This window comes from Mauremys reevesii, linkage group 13 (genome assembly GCF_016161935.1).
Source record: "Mauremys reevesii isolate NIE-2019 linkage group 13, ASM1616193v1, whole genome shotgun sequence".
Classification (NCBI taxonomy): domain Eukaryota; kingdom Metazoa; phylum Chordata; order Testudines; family Geoemydidae; genus Mauremys; species Mauremys reevesii.
Window position 1 is genome coordinate 4,221,054 of NC_052635.1, and position 22,882 is coordinate 4,243,935.

Consider the following 22,882-nt stretch of genomic DNA (forward strand, 5'->3'; position numbering starts at 1 on the left):
TGTCTCAGTCCCCTGGTATCTATCTACACAACTGTCCATCCTCATACATACACATCTTTCTTTCTTTCTTTCTTTCCTAAAGTTCTAGGAAAAAATCGCAGCCAGTGTGGTCCAGCACTATCTATGATTTGGGGGGCATGTCATAAACAGAGAGTTAAGGGTTAATGTCTCTTTTACCTGTAAAGGCTTAAGAAGTTCACCTAGCCTAGCTGACACCTGACCAGAGGAACCAATGGGGGGACAAGATGTTTTCAAAGAGGGAGGAGGGAAATCAGTCTTTGGTCCATTCAGAAAAGTTTGTGCCGGAGTGAAGGATCCAGGAATCAGCCATCTAACATTTCTTAAAAGTATTAAGTGGTTAGAGAAGGAATGTATTAGATTATGTTTATTTTCTTTTGTGACTTCTTTTTGCACGGAGGGAGAATCAAATTGGGTTTCTTTGTGTAACTAAGGTTTTGCCCAGAGGGACATCCTCTGTGTTTTGAATCTGTTGTCTGTGAGAGTAGCTTGCGTGCTAGTCTCATAGAGTTATTCCTTTCACCCTTTGTCTGTAATTAAAAGTCTTCTTTTAAGAACCTGATTGATTTTTCCTTGTTTTAAGATCCAAGGGTTTTTTGGATCTGGGCTCACCAGGAATTGGTTGGAGGTGAATCAGTCTCAATCCTGCCAGGAAAAGGAGGATAAAGACTGGGGAAATATTTAGGGGGAAGACAGAGTTTCCGAATGACTCTCCCATAAACGTTTGTTTAAACCATTTGGTGGTGGCAGGTACTAGGTCTAAGCTGGTAAATAAGCTTAGGGGTTATCTCATGCAGGTCCCCACATCTGTATCCTAAAGTTCAGAGTGGGGGGTGATCACTATCTGATCAGTGGCTTTCTCTGCCCCAGAGATCTCCCCTTCCTGCCCCTCCGTCCCAGCCTGTATAGGCTGAGGGACGAGGCCCCAGCTCTCTGGGTTTGTAGCTAGGCCCCCTAACTCCCAAAGGGGCCAGTTCAGCGGGCACCTGTCATTTCATTCTCCATGCCCGGAGGTGCCCCTTCAGACACGACATGCCCCTCTGGAGGGCGTCAGGGGTCCCTGAAAGTCCGGGATGGAGGTTATGAATGAGATGGAGCCTGATTTGTATATTTATTTATTTATTTATTGTCACTCAGTGCACACAACAAAAGTCACACACACACACACACACCACCCACAAAAATCCCAATGAAGAGCTAAATATGCAACATACAGCATGACCGACACAACTCTGGCTCTGGTCCTGCCCCAGGGCGGGGGGCTGGCTGGCGCAGGGGGTGGGGAAGGGACGTGGGGCCTTTCCCCTCTAGGGGGCGCTGGCTCTGATCCAGCCCCAGAGCAGGGACTGTTGGGCTCAGGAGGGTGGGAAGGGGGCGAGGGATTGTTTCCTCGCTAGGGGTACTGGCTCCCTGCATGATACGAGTTGTCCGGTCTCAGCCAAGCTCCGAGCAGGGCAGCATCCCCAGTGGCTGAGGGTTGATTAGGCCATGTGGGGTGAGGTCCTGTCTCCCCCCGGGGGCTCTCCCAGGGGCACAGCACTAGCAGGGGGCAGCTGTGGGACTCAGGGTGGTGTCGCCAATGGAGCCGGGTGTCTCAGCCCCTTGTCTCCGGGCGGATGGGGGCAGTGGCCCCTACACCACGCTCTGGATCTCGTTCTTGTACTCAGGGCCACTCGCCTGATTCAGCTCCCCCATGGCAGAGAAAAGCCACTTCACCTGCAGGGGGCAGAGAGAGCAGGGGTGAGAGGGGTCAGCGCTGGGGGGAGCTGCTCTGTCTGTCTGTGTCATTCCTTCCTGCTTTTCTGTCTGTGTCTCATTCATTCAGTCTCTGTCTTATTCAGCCATTCTCCTTTCTCCTTCATTCTTCTCTTCTTTCTTTCCCCTCCACGCTGCCCTCTGTGACGTTATTGACATAAACTGTGACCGTACAGATCATTGCTGCAACCACTGTTCTATAGTGTGATAGATCCAGGCCAGTTGGGTACAGCAGACTAGCAGAAGGCAGATATACTGGCCACTGGATTAACAGTTTTCTGTTCCCTCGCTGACCAGAGCAGGGGCTGCTCCAGGCTAAAGCATTGGCCTGCTAAACCCAGGGGAGCACTTAGGGATCTGGGGCGAAAATTGGTCCTGCTAGTGAAGGCAGGGGGCTGGACTTGATGACCTTTCAAGGTCCCTTCCAGTTCTAGGAGATTGGTATATCTCCAATTATTATTATTACCTGACTCTAATTAACCTGCCAAGAGTCAGGTGAGGCCATTCAGCTAATGTGACCACCTGACTGTAATTGAGGCCCTGCTGATACTATAAAAAGGGCTCACTCCAGTCCAGCACGGGAGAGCCAGGGAGTCAGAGGAGAGGAAGTGCGGCTGAAGGGCTGGTTAATAAACACCCCCCCAAACCATCGTTAAGGGAGCCCTAAGATAAGGGTGAAAAAGGGAGAAGCAGGAGAGCTGTGGGGAAGTGGCCCAGGGAAATGTAGCAACTCTGGCAGTGAAAGGTTGGCTGCCAACAGCTGCTGCCACTAGGGTCCCTGGGCCGGAACCCGGAGTAGAGGGTGGGCCCGGGTTCCCCCCAACCCACCACTACAGGGACATCTCCTGGGAGGGGAAGTCAGGCCCCTGTCAGGACAGGAGGCTGAGCAGAGACTGTGGGAGTTCTCTCCCCAACCTCCTTGCAGCCTATGATGAAAAGGGCTCAGTAGACTGTAACCCTGGCCCTAGAGAGAGAAGGGCTACGTGGAGGGTCACAGTGAACCACTGAGGCTGGCATAAGCCGCCTAGAAACGCAGGACCCACGGAGCAAGGTCAGAGCTCTGCCACAATAGCTGCAGCAGATATTGTACAAAGGTTGCGGAGTGAGGTGTCTATGACAAGGTTCTGCTTTGCTGGTTATGATTGTGCTGTCTGTAAGTGTGTATCATTTTTGTAGTTGAAGTTATGAGAATTGGCTCTGTACTTGTATCTCAATGTGTTTTGATTCTAAGTAGCCTCAGTGAAGTATTTGGTCAGCTTCTTGGAATAACAGAGACTTGGTGGGATAACTCACATGACTGGAGTACTGTCATGGATGGTATAAACTGTTCATGAAGGACAGGCAGGGCAGAAAAGGTTGGGGAGTTGCATTGTATGTAAGAGAGCAGTATGACTGCTCAGAGCTCTGGTATAGAACTGCAGAAAAACTTGAGAGTCTCTGGATTAAGTTTAGAAGTGTGAGCAACAAGGGGGATGTTGTGGTGGGAATGTGCTATAGACCACCAGACCAGGGGGATGAGGTGGACAAGGCATTCTTCCAGCAACTAACAGAAGTTACTAGATCGTAGGCTCTGGTTCTCATGGGAGACTTTAATCACCCTGACATCTGCTGGGAGAGCAATACAGCGGTGCACAGACAGTCCAGGAAGTTTTTGGAAAGTGTAGGGGACAATTTCCTCGTCCAAGTGCTGGAGGAACCAACCAGGGGCAGAGCTCTTCTAGACCTGCTGCTCACAAACCGGGAAGAATTAGTAGGGGAAGCAAAAATGGATGGGAACCTGGGAGGCAGTGACCATGAGATGGTCGAGTTCAGGATCCTGACACAAGGAAGAAAGGAGAACAGCAGGGTACGGACCCTGGCCTTCAGAAAAGCAGACATTGACTCCCTCAGGGAGCTGATGGGCAGGATCTCCTGGGAGAATAACATGAGGGGGAAAGGAGTCCAGGAGAGCTGGCTGTGTTTTAAAGAATCCTTCTTGAGGTTGCAGGAAAAAAACATCCCGATGTGTAGAAAGAATAGTAAATATGGCAGGCGACCAGCTTGGCTTAACAGTGAAACCCTTGCTGATCTTAAACACAAAAAAGCAGTTTACAAGAAGTGGAAGATTGGACAAACGACAGGGAGGAGTATAAAAATATTGCTCAGGCATGCAGGAGTGAAATCAGGAAGGCCAAATCACACTTGGAGTTGCAGCTAGCAAGAGACATTAAGAGTAACAAGAAGGGTTTCTTCATGTATGTTAGCAACAAGAAGGTGGTCAAGGAAAGTGTGGGCCCCTTACTGAATGAGGGAGGCAACCTAGTGACCGAGGATGTGGAAAAAGCTAATGTACTCAATGCTTTTTTTGCCTCTGTCTTCACGAACAAGATCAGCTCCCAAACTCCTGCACTGGGCAGCACAGCATGGGGAGAAGGTGACGAGCCCTCTGTGGAGAAAGAAGTGGTTCAGGACTATTTAGAAAAACTGGACAAGAACAAATCCATGGGGCCAGATGCACTGCAACCGAGGGTGCTAAAGGAGTTGGCGGATGTGATTGGAGAGCCATTGGCCATTATCTTTGAAAACTCATGGCGAAAGGGGGAGGTCCTGGATGACTGGAAAAAGGCTAACATAGTGCCCATCTTTAAAAGAGGGAAGAAGGAGGATCCGGGGAACTCCAGGCCAGTCAGCCTCAGCTCAGTCCCTGGAAAAATCATGGAGCAGGTCCTCAAGGAATCAATTCTGAAGCACTTAGAGGAGAGGAAAGTGATCAGGAACAGTCAGCATGGATTCACCAAGGGCAAATCATGCCTGACTAACCTAATTGCCTTCTATGAGGAGATAACTAACTCCACCAGAGAGGTCCTTTGGGGCCATGTGCCTGTCCCAAGTCAGGGTAAAGGAGGAGGGTTGGGCGTGGGGCTAGCAACTCCACCTCGTAAAAAATCAACTTGCTACAGAAACGCCGACAATAGAGTTAACAGAGACTTTTAGCCTGGAAAAAGAAGGGTCTTCAACTCGAAGACGCATGACGCTGGGTGGTGAAAGCCGCGAGGAAGCCACTAAGCCGATCACTCTTCTTACAACCAGGAGGATTACCATCGGCACATGGAACGTGAGGACCATGTACGAGTCAGGAAAGACGGCGCAGGTTGCAGCAGAGATGAGGAGCAACAACCTGACCCTACTAGGCATTAGCGAGACAAGATGGACGCAAGCTGGACAGAGGCGACTGTTGACAGGAGAGCTGTTACTGTATTCAGGACATGAAGAGAGCGACTCACCCCACACACAGGGAGTAGGCTTCATGTTGTCCAAGCAGGCACAGAGAGCACTGATTGGTTGGGAGGCACATGGTCCCAGGATCATCACAGCATCCTTCAGAACTAAAATGAAGAGGATTAAGATGAATGTTGTTCAGTGCTACGCTCCAACCAATGACAGTGAAGAGGAGGATAAAGACTACTTTTACAACAGACTCCAGAAAATATTATAGACTCTCCCAGACAAAGACATCACCATCCTTATGGGAGACTTTAATGTCAAAATTGGACCTGATAACACAGGATACAAACAAGTCATGGGGACCCATGCTCTGGGAGAGATGAGTGAGAATGGAGAGAGATTTGTGGATTTGTGTGCACTTAACAACCTGGTCATAGGAGGTAGCATCTTTCCTCACAAGCGGATCCACAAGAGTACCTGGGTATTGCCAGCAGGCACAACAGAAAACCAGATCGACCGTGTCTGCATTAGCAAGAAGTTCAGAAGATCCTTGCAGGACGTTAGAGTTAGAAGAGGCACAGACGTGCCTTAGTGGTGGCCAGATTGAAGCTGAAGCTGAAGAAGAACTGGATAGACGCATCAGACAGAAGAGCGAAGTACAATGTCAGCCTTCTGAAGGACCATAAGACCAAGGAAGATTTTGGACTGACGCTGAAGAATAAGTTTTCAGTATTACAGGATCGGTCTGAGGAAGAGGAAGACAGTGTACTCAACAGATGGCAGAAAGTGAGAGAGACACTTAGGTCAGCATGCCAAGAAGTGCTTGGAATTAAGAAACACCAGCAGAAAGAGTGGATCACAGCAGAGACCTTGACTAAGATAGAAGACAGAAAGAAGAAGAAGGCAGCAGTCAACAACAGCAGGACTACAGCAGCAAAGGCCAAAGCTCAAAAAGAATATGCTGAAGCCCACAGAGCAGTGAAGAGGAATATTAGGAAGGATAAGAGAGATTATGTGGATGGACTGGCAGCAGAAGCAGAGCAGGCAGCATACAGCGGTAACATGAAACAGCTGTACGATACTACCAAGCGACTGTCTGGAAATATCAGCAAGCCAGAACGTCCCGTTAAAGACAAGCAGGGAAATAGAACAACAGATGAACAGATGGGTGGAGCACTTTGAGGAACTCCTGAACAGACCAGCACCACCAAATCCACCAGACATCGACCCAGCCAACGAGGACCTCCCAATCAATTGCGATAAACCAACAAGAGACGAGATCAGAAAAGCCATCACCATGATGAAGAACAGGAAGGTGGCTGGACCTGACAATATCCCAGCAGAGGCCCTAAAAGCAGACCTGGATGCTTCAGTGGAAATGCTGTACCCCCTTTTTGAGAAGATATGGGAAGAAGAAGTGATTCCGGCTGACTGGAAAGAGGATACCTCATCAAAATCCCCAAGAAAGGAGACCTCAGCAACTGTGCCAACTACAGAGGAATCACACTCCTGTCGGTGCCAGGGAAGGTCTTCAATCGAGTCCTCTTAGAGAGAATGAAGGATGCCGTCGATCCACAGCTACGAGATGAACAGGCAGGTTTCTGGCAGAACAGATCATGCATGGACCAGATAGCGACGCTCCACATCATAGTCGAGCAGTCTATGGGTGGAACTCCTCGTTGTATATCAACTTTGTTGACTACGAAAGCGTTCGATAGCGTGGATCGAGAGACCCTCTGGAAGCTCCTTCGGCACTATGGCATCCCAGCAAAGGTGGTCAACTTGATTAAGAACTCATACGATGGTATACACTGTAGAGTGATCCATGGAGGGCAGCTCACAAACAGCTTCCAGGTGCGAACCGGAGTCAGACAAGGATGCTTGTTGTCACCACTTCTCTTTCTCCTCATCATCGATTGGATTATGAAGACATCCACTTATGAGCGTAGGAACGGAATCCAGTGGGCGTTGTGGACCCAGCTTGATGACCTGGACTTTGCCGACGACCTTGCACTCCTTTCGCACAGTAAGCAGCAGATGCAAGAGAAGACCAACGTAGTGGCAGCCACGTCATCACAGGTTGGCCTTAACATCCACAAGGACAAGTCCAAGATCCTTAGGATCAATTCCATCAGCAACGACCCAGTCACACTGAATGGATGCCCCCGGAAGAAGTGCAGTCCTTCACCTATCTAGGAAGCATCATCGATCAGCAGGGTGGCACAGACGCAGACATCAAAGTAAGGATTGGTAAGGCAAGAGCAGCCTTCTTACAGCTCAAGAACATCTGGAGCTCCAGAGAGCTGTCTTTGGCAATAAAGATTCGACTGTTCAACTCCAACGTGAAATCAGTCCTACTGTATGGAGCTGAAACCTGGAGGACAACCAAAACAACCACCAGGAAGATCCAGACCTTCATTAATAGCTGCCTCAGAAGGATTCTCCAGATCCGCTGGCCAGACACCATCAGTAACATCCACCTCTTGGAGAGGACCCGTCAACTCCCAGCAGAGGAAGAAATTAGAAGGAGAAGGTGGGGCTGGATAGGACATACACTACGCAAGCAGCCAACTAACATCACCAGACAGGCACTGCGGTGGAACCCAAGGCAAGCGGAAAAGAGGCCGTCCAAGAAATACCTGGCGACGCGACCTTCAGGCTGATAGCAAAAAAATGTGCTATACCTGGAACCAGCTAGAGTGAATGGCCCAGGATAGAGGACTCTGGAGATCTGTGGTTGGCGGCCCATACCCCGATTGGGGTGACGGGCATGAGTGAGTGAGTGAGTGAGGAGATAACTGGCTCTGTGGATGAGGGGAAAGCAGTGGATGTGTTATTCCTTGACTTTAGCAAAGCTTTTGATACAGTCTCGCACAGTATTCTTGCCAGCAAGTTAAAGAAGTATTGGATGGATGAATGGACTATAAAGTGGATAGAAAGCTGGCTAGATCGTCGGGCTGAATGGGTAGTGATCAATGGCTCCATGTCTAGTTGGCAGCCGGTATCAAGCGGAGTGCCCCAGGGATTGGTCCTGGGGCCGGTTTTGTTCAATATCTTCATTAATGATCTGGAGGATGGCGTGGACTGCACTCTCAGCAAGTTTGCAGATGATACTAAACTGGGAGGAGTGGTAGATACGTTGGAGGGTAGGGATAGGATACAGAGGGACCTAGACAAATCAGAGGATTGGGCCAAAAGAAATCTGATGAGGTTCAACAAGGACAAGTGCAGAGTCCTGCACTTAGGATGGAAGAATCCCATGCACTGCTACAGACTAGGGACCGAATGGCTAGGCAGCAGTTCTGCAGAAAAGGACCTAGGGGTTACAGTGGATGAGAAGCTGGATATGAGTGAGCAGTGTGCCCTTGTTGCCAAGAAGGTTAACGGCATTTTGGGCTGTATAAGTAGGAGCATTTCCAGCAGATCGAGGGATGTGATCATTCCCCTCTATTTGACATTGGTGAGGTCTCATCTGGAGTCCTGTGTCCAGTTTTGGGCCCCACACTACAAGAAGGATGTGGAAAAATTGGAAAGAGTCCAGCGGAGGGCAACAAAAATGCTTACGGGGCTGGAATACATGACCTATGAGATGAGGCTGATGGAACTGGGATTGTTTAGTCTGCAGAAGAGAAGAATGAGGGGGGATTTGATAGCTGCTTTCAACTACCTGAATGGGGTTCCAAAGAGGGTGGATCTAGACTGTTCTCAGTGGTATCTGATGACAGAACAAGGAGTAATGGTCTCAAGTTGCAGTGGGGGAGGTCTAGGTTGGATATTAGGAAGCACTGTTTCACTAGGAGGGTGGTGAAGCACTGGAATGGGTTCCCTAAGGAGGTGGTGGAATCTCCTTCCGTAGAGGTTTTTAAGGTCAGGCTTGACAAAGCCCTGGCTGGGATGATTTAGTTGGGGATTGGTCCTGCTTTGAGCAGGGGGTTGGACTAGATACCTCCTGAGGTCCCTTCCGACCCTGAGATTCTATGATTCTACAGGACTATTCTCAGTAAGTGCCCAATCAAGAAACTGGAGTGTCTTAGGGAATTGCTTGTATGACTTATGGTTAGCCAGTGAGGTAAAACCAAAGTCCTCCCTGTCTGTCTGGTTTGGTGTGTTTAGAAGTGGAGAAACTCCAGCCTTGGGCTGTAACTGCCCTTCTCTAAGCAATTTGTCCTGAACTGATACTCTCTGAAGTGTCCCACCATTGTTACAAGAGGCACCATCATTACACTATCTAATGTGCTAAACTCATTCATTCTTCCGTTCCTATGTTCGTTCTCTCTCTCACCTTGAACAGGGTCATGGTGGCGCTGTAGCACACGCTCAGGAGGAAGAGGGTGATGAAGACCGAGATGGTGGACCAGAGGCCGTCCAGCTCCTCGTCTCCGTCCTCATTGCAAAACTCACCTGACACGATCACCTCTGTTGGGGGGAGAGAAAGAGATATCAGCTCTGACTCAGCCACTGTTACAGAGAGAGCTCGGACTGTGCATCCAACACCAACCCGCCTATCCCCTTCTCTACCCATCCTTCCATCCCTCCACTCATCTATCTCTGGATACATCCATCCATCCCTGACCACAAACCATCCATCCATCAATCCCTAGACACCTCCATTTACTAATCCATGCCTGCACCATCCATCTTTTGATACATCCATGCATCCATGACCACAAACCATCCATCCCCAGAAACCATCCATCCATCTCTAAATAAATCCATCCATCCATCCCCACTTACCCGTCCATTCACTGATGACCACAAACCATCTATTCATCCATCAATCCATCCCTAGACACTTCCATCCATACATCCATCTATGCCTCTCCACTGCACTCCATCCATGACCACAAACTGCCCATCGATCCATCAGTCCATCCTTGGACACCTCTATCCATCCAACCATCCCGAGATGCAACCCTCCATCCATCCATCCATAGGTACATCCATCCATCAATCCATGACCACAAACCATCATCGCTAGACACATCCCTCCATCCATCCATCCCCACAAACCATCCATCTGTCCATGCTTCCACCGTCCATCTCTAGACAGATCCATCCATCCCTAGATGCACCCCTCCATCCATCCACCCACCCCTGCCTGCTGTGATGAAATGAAGGATGCAGAGCCTCCCAGCTCTCATCTCACTTGTCCCATGTGGTCGTGGCCCTACACCCTGGCACTGAAGCTTGGCTGCCTGTTGAATTTCTCTGTGCCTTAGTTTCTCTGCCTGTGAAAGGTGCCTCAGGATCCCTCTGAGGTGTGCGACGTGCCGGGATGCTGCCATGGTGGGGGAGCTCTCTAAAGACCAGGATGGATGGATTTCACACATGTGCCTCTATGACCCTGCTCCCAGTGTAACAAAACCCCCAGGAGTCACTTCAGATGGAACGCAGCCACCTCTGGGCCTGTTTATCCCGGGCTCTCTTGCCCAGGTGCAGCCTGTAGTTGCCTCGGCTGAGGGAGGTGGGGATTTTGAACCCTGTCACTTTTATGAACAGAGCCACAAGTATTTTAAGGATGGGATCTCAGGTCTCTCTGACATGACAGATGCTGCTCCCTGAGCATGGCGCCCCCTACTGAGCCCCTGCCCTAGGGATGTCTGGAGAACAGGTGCATGGATCTGTGTGGGTGCATGTTTGTCTCTCTGTGTTGTGTGTCTCTCTGTGGGTACAAACACGACAGCCCAGGTGGGAGGGTCCCTGGGTCATGCCATGTTACAGGTGTGTCCATCTGCCCTGGACTGAGCTCTCTCTCAGCCACCCCCCCACTCTCTTACTCTGTGTGCCCCTGCGCTGCCCCAGGATAACAGCCCTAACACTGCTGCTGCAGGCTACCCCCCTTTCATGCCAGGTGTGAGCTCTGTGCTCGCACTGGTGGGTTTGATTCCTGCAGCTTTGGGGCTGATACACACATGGGGGGCAGAGGGGACAGGTGTGTGAGTGAGGAGCTCGGTAGGAGACAGAGCTCATGTGCGGGGGCACAGGGGCATCTGCATCATCCGTTCCACACCACTGCCAGGGCCCCCATGTCACCAGAGCTAGTGAGACTTTAGGTGAGTCCCTGCTTAGTGTGTGCTCCAGATAACAGCCCTACTACTGCTGCTGCTTTGTGGGGACTGAGCCCAGGAGATGATCTGTGGTGTGGGGTGTTTGCTGTATGTTGTCCTATCTCCCCCTCCACAGCTGCTTTTGTGGGTATGGGGTGGAAGGAGACCCCTTAGCCAGGGCCGCCCAGAGGAGGGGCTCAAGTTGGGCAATTTGCCCTGGGTCCTGCAGGGGCCCCCACAAGAATATAGTGTTCTATAGTATTGTAACTTTTTTTTACGGAAGGGGCCCCCAAAATTGCTTTGCCCCAGACCCCCTGAATCCTCTGGGTGGCCCTGCCCTTAGCCTTCTAGCCAGCAGAGGAGAGTGTGTGGGGGCCAGGGTATTTTAATTACCTTCCCCCACTGACTGTGGCTGGAAAATACCCATGGGGCATCTGCTCCTCTCTGGGGTGGAAGAGGGTGTAGGGTAAATGCTGATCATAATACGGTGCCCCTCTGGATATGCATGGGATATAGCCTACAGAGGATCGTGCCTCAATGAGACGGCCATCTACCGATCCACCGATCCATCCCACACTCCATCCAGCCTTATCTTTAACCGTCCTCCATATCTTCCATCCATCCATATAGATCTATACCCATCCATCCATCCATCCATCCATCATCACCACTAACAATCCACCCACTCATCCTCACCCATATCTTCCATCCATACATGCAACCCCATCCACTTATCTATCAGCCCTTTATATATTATCCATCCCCAAACATCCATTACCACCTGTCCCCATGAACGCACTCAGTCGTCCATCCATCCATTGCCATATTCACCCATCCACTCATCCTCATCTATCTATCACTGACCATCTGTACCAGCCCATCCATCCGTCTGTCGGTCCATCCCCATCCATTCTCATTTTCCTATCACCATCCATCCCATCGGTACTGATCCATTAACATATGCACCCGCCCATCCATTCATTTATACATCCATCTGTCCCCACCCATTCTCATCTCTAGCCATCCATTTATCGCAGTCCATCTATGGCCATCCATGTATCCATCCCTTCATCCTTCAGAATGGGTACCCCTCCAACCTTCACCATAGATTTATCCGTCCATCCCCATCCACTTATCCATTCGCACCGCACCTGCGAACCATCCAACCATCCTTCCCTCAGTGCAGCGCAGTCTAGTGGGACTGGGTGGGACTCTCAGAACACCTGGGTTCTGTTTCTGGCTCGGTAACGGACGTAACCTTGGGCAGGCCCCTTCCCCTCTTGGTGTCTCTGTTTCTTCTCCCTCTTTCTCTATCTAGGTGTGAGCCCTTTGACACAGGGACTGTCTCCCATGGTGTCTGTGCCATACCCAGCCCAACAGGGCCCTATCTGAGCTGGGGGAGGAGGTGCAATTTAATTCAAATAATAATCTCTCTCTCTCTCTCTCTCTCTCTCTCCTTCTCTCTGTGATATCTGTTGGTCTATGAGTCCTTCCCTCTGAAGTATGTATGTATCCATCTAACGATCTCTCTGAACACCTGGCCTTCCAACAGAGCTGGGCGTGGATATGGGCTGTGCAGTATGTATGTGTGTAACTGTCCATCTACCCCCCACTCCATCACTGCTTCTGTGCTGTGTATTTACCCATGTATCAACCCAGCCTTCCTTCCATGGCATCTACCCATCCTTCCTTCCTATGGCACAACCCATCCTTCCTTCCATGACACCTACCCATGCATCTACCCAGCCTTCCTTCCAGGGCATCAACCCATGTATCTACCCATCATTCCTTCCATGGCACCTACCCCTGTATCTACCCAGCCTCCATGGTATATATGTATCCACCCATACAGGATCTGGGAACTGGCATCCCCAGCCTTATAGTATCTCAGTTTCTCTGAGCCTGCAACCTGGGACCTCGTCCACCTTGGGCGACCCGCAGATTTCACCCAGTCACACCACAACAAGGAGACCTGGGTGTGAGCTCAGACTAGTTCCATTTATTCACTTGTTGTCACTGAGGGCACAGAGATTATTTACAGGAAGCTGTACTGGACAGTGCTAGCAGTGGGGCTGGGAGGAGCCTTCTTCATTTACCAGAGACTTTGCTGATGCTGCGTTGAGTGAACTTCATCTGCAGGGCTTCGTGGGTGACCATGCAGGTGTAGATGTCCCCTCTGTTCCAGCTGGCCTTGCTGACTTTCAGCTTGCTGTAGAGAAAGAAGTTCGAGTCGCCGGCTCCGTCCTTGATGGTCGGAGTGGTGATATATTCCAAGCTCTCATCGGGTTTGTGGTTCTTCATCCACTGCACCGAGATGTCCTCGGGGAAGAAGCCCCGCACCAGACAGGTGAGGCTGATGGAGTCTCTGGAGCTGCTCAACTCCTCATTGTGGGGGTGCAGGAGGTAGATGCCAGGGCCAGAGCGCCTGCCTACGGTGGGTGGGGACGGAGGACACAGATGAGCCATGCGCATCACTCAGCTGGGGCTACGTGAGGAGAAGGATGGGGCGTGTGTGTGTGTATGGGGGGGAGGGGTGTAGGAACAGCCCCTCTCTCCTCCAGGATGGAGGGGCTGGGGACTGGGAGCTAGTAGTCCTGGAGCACAGCCTGGGGGATAGGATGGTCTCCATCTCACATGAGGATGCAAAGGGACCCAGGGCCGGGATCCCAAGTTGTTGGGGCTTTTCCTTAAAGAGCATCCCTCCCCACTGGGGGCTGGAATAGGGGAGTCACTCCCCTTAGGAAGCCTGCTCTCCTCCTACCTGGCTTCTTGGAGATCGATTTGATGAAGGGTGAGGGTAGCTCTGAGTGGTTCACTTTGCAGGTGAAAGTCTCTCCGGCCTCCCAGTCGCGGGTGAAGATGGGCATGGAGCTGGAGGCGGTGAAGGTGCTGTTGAGCTGCTCAGTGAGGGTCAGGGGTTCAGGGACAATGGAGCCCGGCTTCTCCCGGGACCAGACCACCTGGGGGCTGGAGTTGCTAAGCAGGTTGACCACCAGGCAGGTGAGCATGGGGCTCTGGGCCACATACAGAGCGGCGGGAGACGGAGGCACCAGGAAGACCTGGATATCGCCGGGAGACGTTTCTTCTGGGGACAGGAGAGCCCAGGTCAGCCGCTAGGCCTGGTCTGCCCTGCCAAGCCCATCCCAGTCTGTCCTCACCCCTCTCCCCCGTCCAGCCCAGCCCGGTGTCCCCCTCCCCACAGGCGGATTTACAGTAAATCACGGGGTGCCCTGGCACGGGGAACCCCAATGACAAGGGGCCCCAGGATGGGAAGCTGAGTGAGTCGGGCCCTGTGCTCAGCTTCATTTTTGGTGCCCCTCCTTGGGACCCAGCCGAGAAAAAGAACCTTCTCTGTTATCTACCCCCACTCCTGGTTTTCATTCTTGTTTTCGTCATCCTCCTCCTGTCAGTAATAGCAAGTAAAGTGAGGGACCTTGATTGGTTTTGTAGTTGAATTTATTTTTCCACAGAAAATCGCTTGAAAATAGCTGGAAATGGGGAGGGGATGCAGGAGCTCCCATTTGGTGCTCAGGGCAGAGGGGGGGAGGGGGGGTGCCGTAATCAGGGCAGGGGGTGTGGGGGTCTGGGTGTGTGTGAGGGGGGTGCAGGAGTCAGGGCTGGGATTGCAGGGTCTGGGAGGGAGTTAGGGTGAGGGAGGGGGCTCAGGCCTGGGGCAGAGGGTTGGGGTGTGGAGCGGTTACCTGGGGCAGCTCCATTTGGTGCAAGGGTTGGGGGTGGGGATGTGGGGGCGGGTGAAGGAGCTCCCATTTGGTGATCAGGGTGGGGGAGATCTGGCAGGGGTGCAGGAGTCAAGGCAGGGGTTGGGTGTGTGTGTGGGGTGCAGGAGTCAGGGCAGGGGCCTGGGGATGTGGGCTGGGATTGTGGGGTGCTCCCAGCCCCCTGCCCCTATGTGCGTTGTGGCCCCTCCCCCTCCCTCGAGGAGCAACCGGAGCACCGGCAAACAGCAGTTTGGTTGGGGGAGGCGGGGAAGAGGTGGGGGAGGGGGAGCTGGGCTGCCGGTGGGGGCAGAGCCTGCAGCAGGAGCCCCTCGAGCCGGCAGGACCAGATGCGGATTTACAGTAAAACCCAGGGGGTCCCAGGGCCGGGCAGCTGTGGGGGCAGCAACCTGGTCCCCGCACTCCCCCTACGCAGACCCCCAATCCCTTATACTGAGCTCCTGCACCCCCCACATTCCCATCTGCGCCCCTTGCACCAAATGGAGCTGCCCCAACCTCCTACCCCAACCCCTGCCCGCTCCTGCACCCTAACTCCTGGCCAGGCCCTGCAGCCCAACCCCCAGCCTGCTCCAGGATCCGAACTTCCACCCAGACCCTGCACCCCAGCCCGCCGCCAGCACCCCTCATCCACCTCCAGCCCCTGCCCTCCTGGCTGCTGCAGCCCCCACATCCCCACCCCGCCCCTCGCACCAAACGGGAGCTGCCCCAGGTACACCCTCCACACTCCAGTCCGCTGCCCCAGCCCTGACCCCTCCTGAACCCTAAGTCCTGGCCAGACCCCGAACCTCAACGCTTTTTTATAAAGGGCTCTTATCCCAAGCGCTTCACAGGAGTTAGCTAATGGCACAAACAGGATTTGGAAAGACCGTTAAGTGTCCGCCAAGACCCCCAGCGATTTTCAAGTGGTCTGTGGAAAAATGAGTTCGACTACAAAACCAATCAAGGAACCTCACTTTATTCTCATTTACTTGCTATTACTGACAGGAGGAGGATGAAGAAAAGAAGAATGAAAACCGGGGGAGGGGGGAGATAAGAGAGAAGGTTCTTTTTCTTGGCACGTGGGCCCAAGGAGGGCCCCAAAATGCGGCTGATCACAGGGCCCCAGTAACCCTGAATCCCCCACTGCCCCTCCTCTTCGTAGGGAGCCTAGTGCCGGCGAGCGTCACCTCCGCACTTGTTGGTGTGGCCCTGCGATTTGATGGGGGTGCCCGGCTGGGACACCTGGCACGTGTATAACTTGACCTTCCGCCAATCGGCCTTGGAGACAGTGACATTGCAGTGGGTGCTGTAGGTGCGGCCGTTGGCGTCCTTCGTGGTAAGGGCTGTGTCATTAGGAAGTTTCCTGGGCTCGCCGTCAACCATCCATTCCACCGTCAAATTCTCAGGGTAGAAGCCGGAGATTAAGCACGTGAGCTGGACGGGGTCTCGGTCGGTGTTGGAGACGATTTTCACCTTGGGTGTAATGAGGGCCTGGGGTTTGGGGGGCTCTGGGAGAAGGGGGACAGGTTAGTTTTTGTACAGACCCATCCTGAGCCCCCCCGCTCCCTGCAGCACGGCGCCCCCTGCTGAGCCCTCCGCTCCCTGCAGCCCGGCGCCCCCTGCTGAGCCCCCCGCTCCCTGCAGCACAGCGCCCCCTGCTGAGCCCCCCGCTCCCTGCAGCACGGCGCCCCCTGCTGAGCCCTCCCCGCTCCCTGCAGCCCGGCGCCCCCGGCTGAGCCCCCCGCTCCCTGCAGCCCGGTGCCCCTGCTGAGCCTCCCGCTCCCTGCAGCCCGGCGCCCCTGCTGAGCCCCCGCTCCCTGCAGCACGGCGCCCCTGCTGAGCCCCCGCTCCCTGCAGCACAGCGCCCCTGCTGAGCCCCCGCTCCCTGCAGCACGGCACCCCCGCTGAGCCCTCCCCGCTCCCTGCAGCACGGCGCCCCCTTCTGAACCCCCCGCTCCCTGCAGCACGGCGCCCCCTGCTGAGCCCCCTGCTCCCTGCAGCACGGCGCCCCCTGCTGATCCCTCCCCACTCCCTGCAGCACGGCGCCCCCTGCTGAGCCCCCGCTCCCTGCAGCACGGCGCCCCGCTGAGCCCTCCCGCTCCCTGCAGCATGGCGCCCCCTGCTGAGCCCCCCGCTCCCTGCAGCCCAGCGCCCCTGCTGAGCCCCCTGCTCCCTGCAGCACAGCGCCCCCTGCTGAGCCCCCCTCCCTGCAGCACGGCGCCCCCTGCTGAGCCCCCCCCACGCCCTGCAGCACGGCGCCCCCGGCTGAGCCCTCCCCGCTCCCTGCTGCACAGCGCCCCCTGCTGAGCCGCCCGCGCCCTGCAGCACAGCGCCCCCTGCTGAGCCCTCTGCCCCTATCCCTGCATTGCAGCCCCATCGCATCTCTTGGCGCGGACTCCCTTTTCATCCCTCCACCCTTGGTGCCTCCACACCCAACACTATCTACCTGCCCCCATTCACTCCCATCTCTCTGAGGTGTCTCTCCATCCACCCACCCACCCCGGCGACTCCACCAGCTCACAGCACTAGCAGGCTCCCAGCCTCTCTCCCTCCAGCAGTCACCAGAGCAGGGACCTGAGAGACCCCCAGCCCCTCCCTCCCCCCCGGGCCGCGCTGCGCCATCCCTACTTGGGATTTCCGTGGAGATGGTGGAGCTGGTGGGCTGGTGCTGTACGGTGCATCGATAGGTGTTAGACTCCCAGCTGCTGGCCGGGACGGTGACCTGGCTGCTGAGCGAGTAGAGGCCGCTGGAAGGTTGCAGCACGGAGGATAGGTCCTCACGCCCGAGGAGCCGACGTTCGGGCCCCATGTCACGGTGACCGGCTCAGGAAGTAGCCTTTGGCCAGGCAGCCGAAGGTGACCGGGAGGTGGTGACCGCCGGTGCAGGAGGTCAGGGGAAGACAGACGGGCCGTGGCACTAGCTGCAAAGGAGAGAGAGCGAGGCCATGAGACACAGCCCTCTGAGCCCTGCCCGCTCCGTGCAGCACAGGCCCTAGCGGGGCACTGGGGCCAGCACTCAATGCCGGGGAGAGCGTCCCCTAGCGAGCCCCACTCTGCTCCATTCACACAGCACAGTTTGGGGTGAGACTGTTGACAGTTGCAAGGTCTTACTAATGTCGGTGTGTAAGTGGGCACCTGAGATAGGCTGCCCCCCGTCTTCCAGGTTGTGTCACAGACTGAGCAGGATCAGGGCCCCCAATTCACTTGGTGCTAAACAAACCCAATGTGTGATCGGGGGCCCCATTACACTGGATGCTGCAGAGGGACACAATGACAGACAGTCCCTACCCCACAGAACTTACAGGCCAAATAGGCAAGATAAAGTAAGGGTCAGAGGGGAAACTGAGGCAGTGAGCGAGGAAGGGACCTGGTCACAGCAGGTTGGTGGCACAGCCAGGTAGAGAACCCAGGAGTCCTGTGTCCCACCCTCTGCTCTGTGGACTGGATGATGCATTGTGCTGTGCCGCTGGTCAGCAGTAACACGGGTTGATTTCACAGAGTGGAGGGTTGTTCCCAGTAATTTGCACTGGGTTTCTCCTGAGGAGCCAAAGAGAATTAGGTGCTGAAGTGGCAGAGAAATTCCCCTTGGAGAAATCATAGTGTCTGCAGCTAGAAAACAACCCAATATTTTGACCAAGGAACTGAAATTGGGGGACACTTCTGGGCTCTCGAAGACGTGTTGTACCACTAACGTTTGGGTTTTCAGGTCTCCAGCTGAAGATGTGCAGAAGTTATTCTAGCAATTTTAGCTTGGGTATGAATATTAAATGTTATATTCTCATTAGGCTCCTAGGTTCATTGCTAACATCCTCAGCCCCTAGTGGCCAGTTAGCAATTCTGTATCTCAAACACACGTCGTTAGAGTCCTGAGAACTCACTTGAGACACTGGTAGGAGGGACTGGGACTGTCCAATTGAACCCGGGACATATGGGCCCTTTGGGTTAGAGTTCGGGTTATAATTATACACGGGGAGGAGGATGAAGGGTTCGCGGTTAGGGTTAGGTGCTGGGGTTAAGGGCTATAGGTAGCTGGGGTAGAATTAAGGGCGATGGTTTAATGGTTTGGGTCAAATACCCTTCCACCCTCAAGTTCAATATTTGACGTGTTGTGATGGGATTTCTAGCCAATTTTTCAGCCATTCAACCTTCAGATACCAACCGGTTCTGCTGCCATTTCCCAGAGGGAGTTAGTGAGACTCTTGGGTCCTACCCCAAGGGGTCAGTTTGCCACGATGACTCATATTTCTGAGGCTGGGATGCTTGATACCAGAATGGAGACACAGAAACCCTAGTGCTCAGAGGGTCAAGGTGGGGAGGTTCGGGTTAGAGCTGGGGTTATGGTTAGGGGTATAATTGGTTGTTAGTCCTTGTATCACAGTGGTCTAGAAAACCCAATTTAGGACCAGGACCCATCGCACCGGGAGCTTTACAGAGAAATAACAATGAGGACTCTACTGATCCCAGCACCATTGCAGCCTGAGCAATCTAAAGTCAGGGCTCGGGGGAGAAGGTTGGGACGTTAGGGTTAGGGGTTAGGGGTTGGGTTTGAAGAGGGGGTCAGAGTTGGGGGGTCAGAGTTAGGGAGCAGGGGTTAGAGAGCCGGGGTTAAGGATGAGGCTAGGACTCTAGGGAAAGGGGGAGGATTAGGGTGCTGGGGTTAAGGAATGGGTGCATCTGTCGGGGGTTAGGATGCTGGGATTAGGGTCATGGTTAGGGAGCTAGGATGGAGTTGGGGGTCTAAGCAGTTGGGTTTAAGGTTTGGTTTAGGGTCATAGTTCTGGGGTTAGGGTAAACAATGTTCCCTCCCCCAAACTCAGTAGTCGACTGGTTATCACCACCCCTAGCTCACGACCTTTCTAGCCAGGTTCCCACTCAAGAAACCACTCGGATTCTAACCAATTGGGATGAAGATTTTCTGGACACTTTCCCAAACTCTGCGGGAGAAATCTCCCAAGAAGTCCAGCTGCCTCACTTTCTAGGTGCCCAGAGCTGAGGCGCCTTGGGGAGCACTTACCGGGGTCTGCATCTCCAGTGGGCTTTAGCCGGAGACGTCAGAGCTCGTTCCCCCGGAAAGGAAGCCCAACGCGTCTCCAGCTGAGTGCGCCGCAGAAACGGAGCCAGCTCAACGGCCAAGTTGGGAAGCTGAGCCCTGAGCTGTCGCCTCTGAGCTGCCAGTTACGTCCAGCCCCAGGCAGCCGAGCTCACATCTAGCTGTGCTGGGAATCCCCCTGCCCGGCTCTCAGCATGGAGCATGAGCGCAGAGCTGCTGGAGGGAGGCAGGGCCGGCTCAGGGAGACACGTTCCTGCACTCGCTGAGTTCAGGGGGTTCCCTCTGGCAAGGGACATGCCAAAGGGGAAATTTGTGCCTCAGTTTAGAAAGTTTTTGGCTGGAGACAATTAAACCCTCTTAGAAACAATTCAGCTGCTCCCCCAACCTCTAATTGCAGCCCCCCAACCCTGAGCGCCCCACGTCTGCTAATGGCCCTCAACCCTGAGCTCCAGCCTCCTGCTAGCCCCGCCCTGTCCCCCCACCATGCCAGTGCCCCTCACTCCCGACATGCAGTCCCCTGCAAGCCCAGCCCTGTGCTCCCCCCGTTCCACATAGATTCATAGACTTTAAGGTCAGAAGGGACCATTATGATCTTCTAGTCTGACCTCCTGCACAACGCAGGCCCCAGAATCTCACCCACCCACTCCTGTAACAAACCCCTAACCTGTGTCTGAGTTATTCAAGTCCTCAAATTGTGGTTTGATGACCTCAAGCTGCAGAGAATCCTCCAGCAAGTGACCCGTGCCCCACGCTGCAGAGGAAGGCGAAAAACCCCCAGGGCCTCTGCCAATCTGCCCTGGAGGAAAATTCCTTCCCGACCCCAAATATGGCGATCAGCTAAACCCTGAGCATGTGGGCAAGACTCACCAGCCAGCACCCAGGAAAGAATTCTCTGTAGTAACTCAGATCCCAACCCATCTAACATCCCATCACAGACCACTGGGCATATTTATTGCTAGCACTCAAAGATGAATGAATTGCCAAAATTAGGCTATCCCATCGTACCATCCCCTCCATAAACTTATCAAGATTAGTCTTAAACCCAGATAGGTCTTTTGCCCTCACTGCTCCCCTTGGAAGGCTGTTCCAGAACTTCACTCCTCTGATGGTTAGAAACCTTCGTCTAATTTCAAGTCTAAACTTCCTAGTGTCCAGTTTATACCCATTTGTTCTTGTGTCCACACTGGTACTGAGCTTAAATAATTCCTCTCCCTCCCTGGTATTTATCCCTCTGGTATATTTATAGAGACCAATCGTATCCCCCCTCAACCTTCTTTTGGTTACGCTAAACAAGCCAAGCTCTCTGAGTCTCCTTTCATAAGACCCTCACTCCCGACCCACAGCCCCCTGCGAGCCCAGTCCTGCCCCTCCACCCTGCACTGCCGGTGCCCCTCACTCCCGACCCGCAGCCCCCTGCTAGCCCAGTCCTGCCCCTCCACCCTGCCCTGCAGTTGCCCCTCACTCCTGACCCCCAGCCTCCTGCTATCCCAGCCCTGTGCTCCTCCCACACAGCCCTGCCAGTGCCCCTCACTCCCGACCCGAAGCCCCTGCTAGCCCAGCACTGCCCCCCCAGCTCTGCTGGTGCCCCTCACTTCCGACCTACAGCCCCTGCTAGCTCAGCCCTGCTCCTCCCAGCCCAGCCGGTGCCCCTCACTCCTGACCCGCAGCCCCTGCTAGCCCAGCCCTGCCCCCCCCAGCTCTGCCGGTGCCCCTCACTGCTGCCACGCAGCCTTCTGCTACCCCAGCCCTGCGCTCCTCCCTCTGAGCCCTGCTGCTGCCCCTCACTCCTGACCCACAACCCCTGCTAGCCCAGACCTGGATTCCCCGACCCATCTCTGCCGGTGTCCCTTAATCCTGACCGGGAGACCCCTGCTGGCCCAGTCCTGTCTACCCGGCCGTGCCCATTCCCCTCACTCCCAACCTGCAACCCCCTGCTACCCCAACCCTGGGGTCCACCACCCAGCTCTGCCAGTGCCTCTCACTCCCGACCTGCAGCCCCTGCTAGCCCAGCCCTGCCCCCCACAGTTCTGCTGGTGCCCCTCACTCCCGACCTGCAGCCCCTGCTAGCCCAGCCCTGGGCTCGCTCCCTACCGTTCTTTCAAAGCTGTTATCCCAGCTAATAGCCGGAGTGTGGGATAAGCACCTCTGTCCCCCCGTCTCTGCCTGGGGGGTGCACAGCCTGGCCTGTTACCCGTCCTGGCCTGGGCAGCATATCCAGCCTGTGCAGGGGAGCCGTGAGCTGCACCCTGCCCTGGTACTGGGTCCACACAGGGGACGTACCCCACTGGCCTTCATAGGTCAGAACAGAGCACAACACTCCTGGCTTCCAGGCCCCTGCTCTAACCTACTCCCCTTCCAGAGCCTGGGAAAGAACCCAGGAGTCCTGGCTCCCAGCCCCCGACTCTAATGGCTAGATCCACTCCCATCCCAGAGCTGGGGAGGGAACCCAGGCGTCTTGCTCCCCTCTCTAGCACACGCTTCACCCCATTTATCTCTGATGGGGTTAAAACACCCTCTGCACCCATGTGACAAGCCAATAGCAGCCACTTTCCTGGGATGGACTCACCACATCACCGGCCGCGTTGGGTCGTGGCCCGGCACTGGAGATTGGGGGCTTCTGTCCGGGAGTCCAGCTCTGCTCTGTGTCTGTGGCGGGGCTCTTCTGAGGTATCTTTGCCTGTCAGACATCCCCTCTCCTCCCCTTTCCCCCCCCCCCCCGCCCTGGAAGTCAGGATAATTATAGCTTGAGAACAAGAGATGACGCCCTCTGGGGAGCTTTCATTGTTACAGCTGGTGAGAAGGTGTGAAAATTGGACAGGTGGGTGAGCACAAGTGGCTAAAACCAGGGTGAAAAAACAACCTCGGTGTGACTTTCATTTGTGTAAACTTCCTCTTTCAGCCTGTTTTGTTTGTTTGTTTGTTGGTCGGTTTTCCCCAGAGATTCAGTTACGAAGGCCGCAGAGCTCAGAAAAGATTGAGGCCTCCTGGGGCGTCTTTTTGAGAACCTGCCATGTGGGAGGGTGAAGAAGGAGACTTTATGGCTGCCCTGGAACTGGGGATAGAACCCAGGAGTCCTGACTCCCAGCCCCCCC

General features: G+C 54.3%; 1 pseudogene; it reads right to left on the minus strand.

The window, feature by feature from the left end:
- Positions 1 to 1,399: 1,399 nt before the first annotated feature.
- Positions 1,400 to 19,766, minus strand: LOC120380860 (annotated as a pseudogene).
- Positions 19,767 to 22,882: the final 3,116 nt, after the last annotated feature.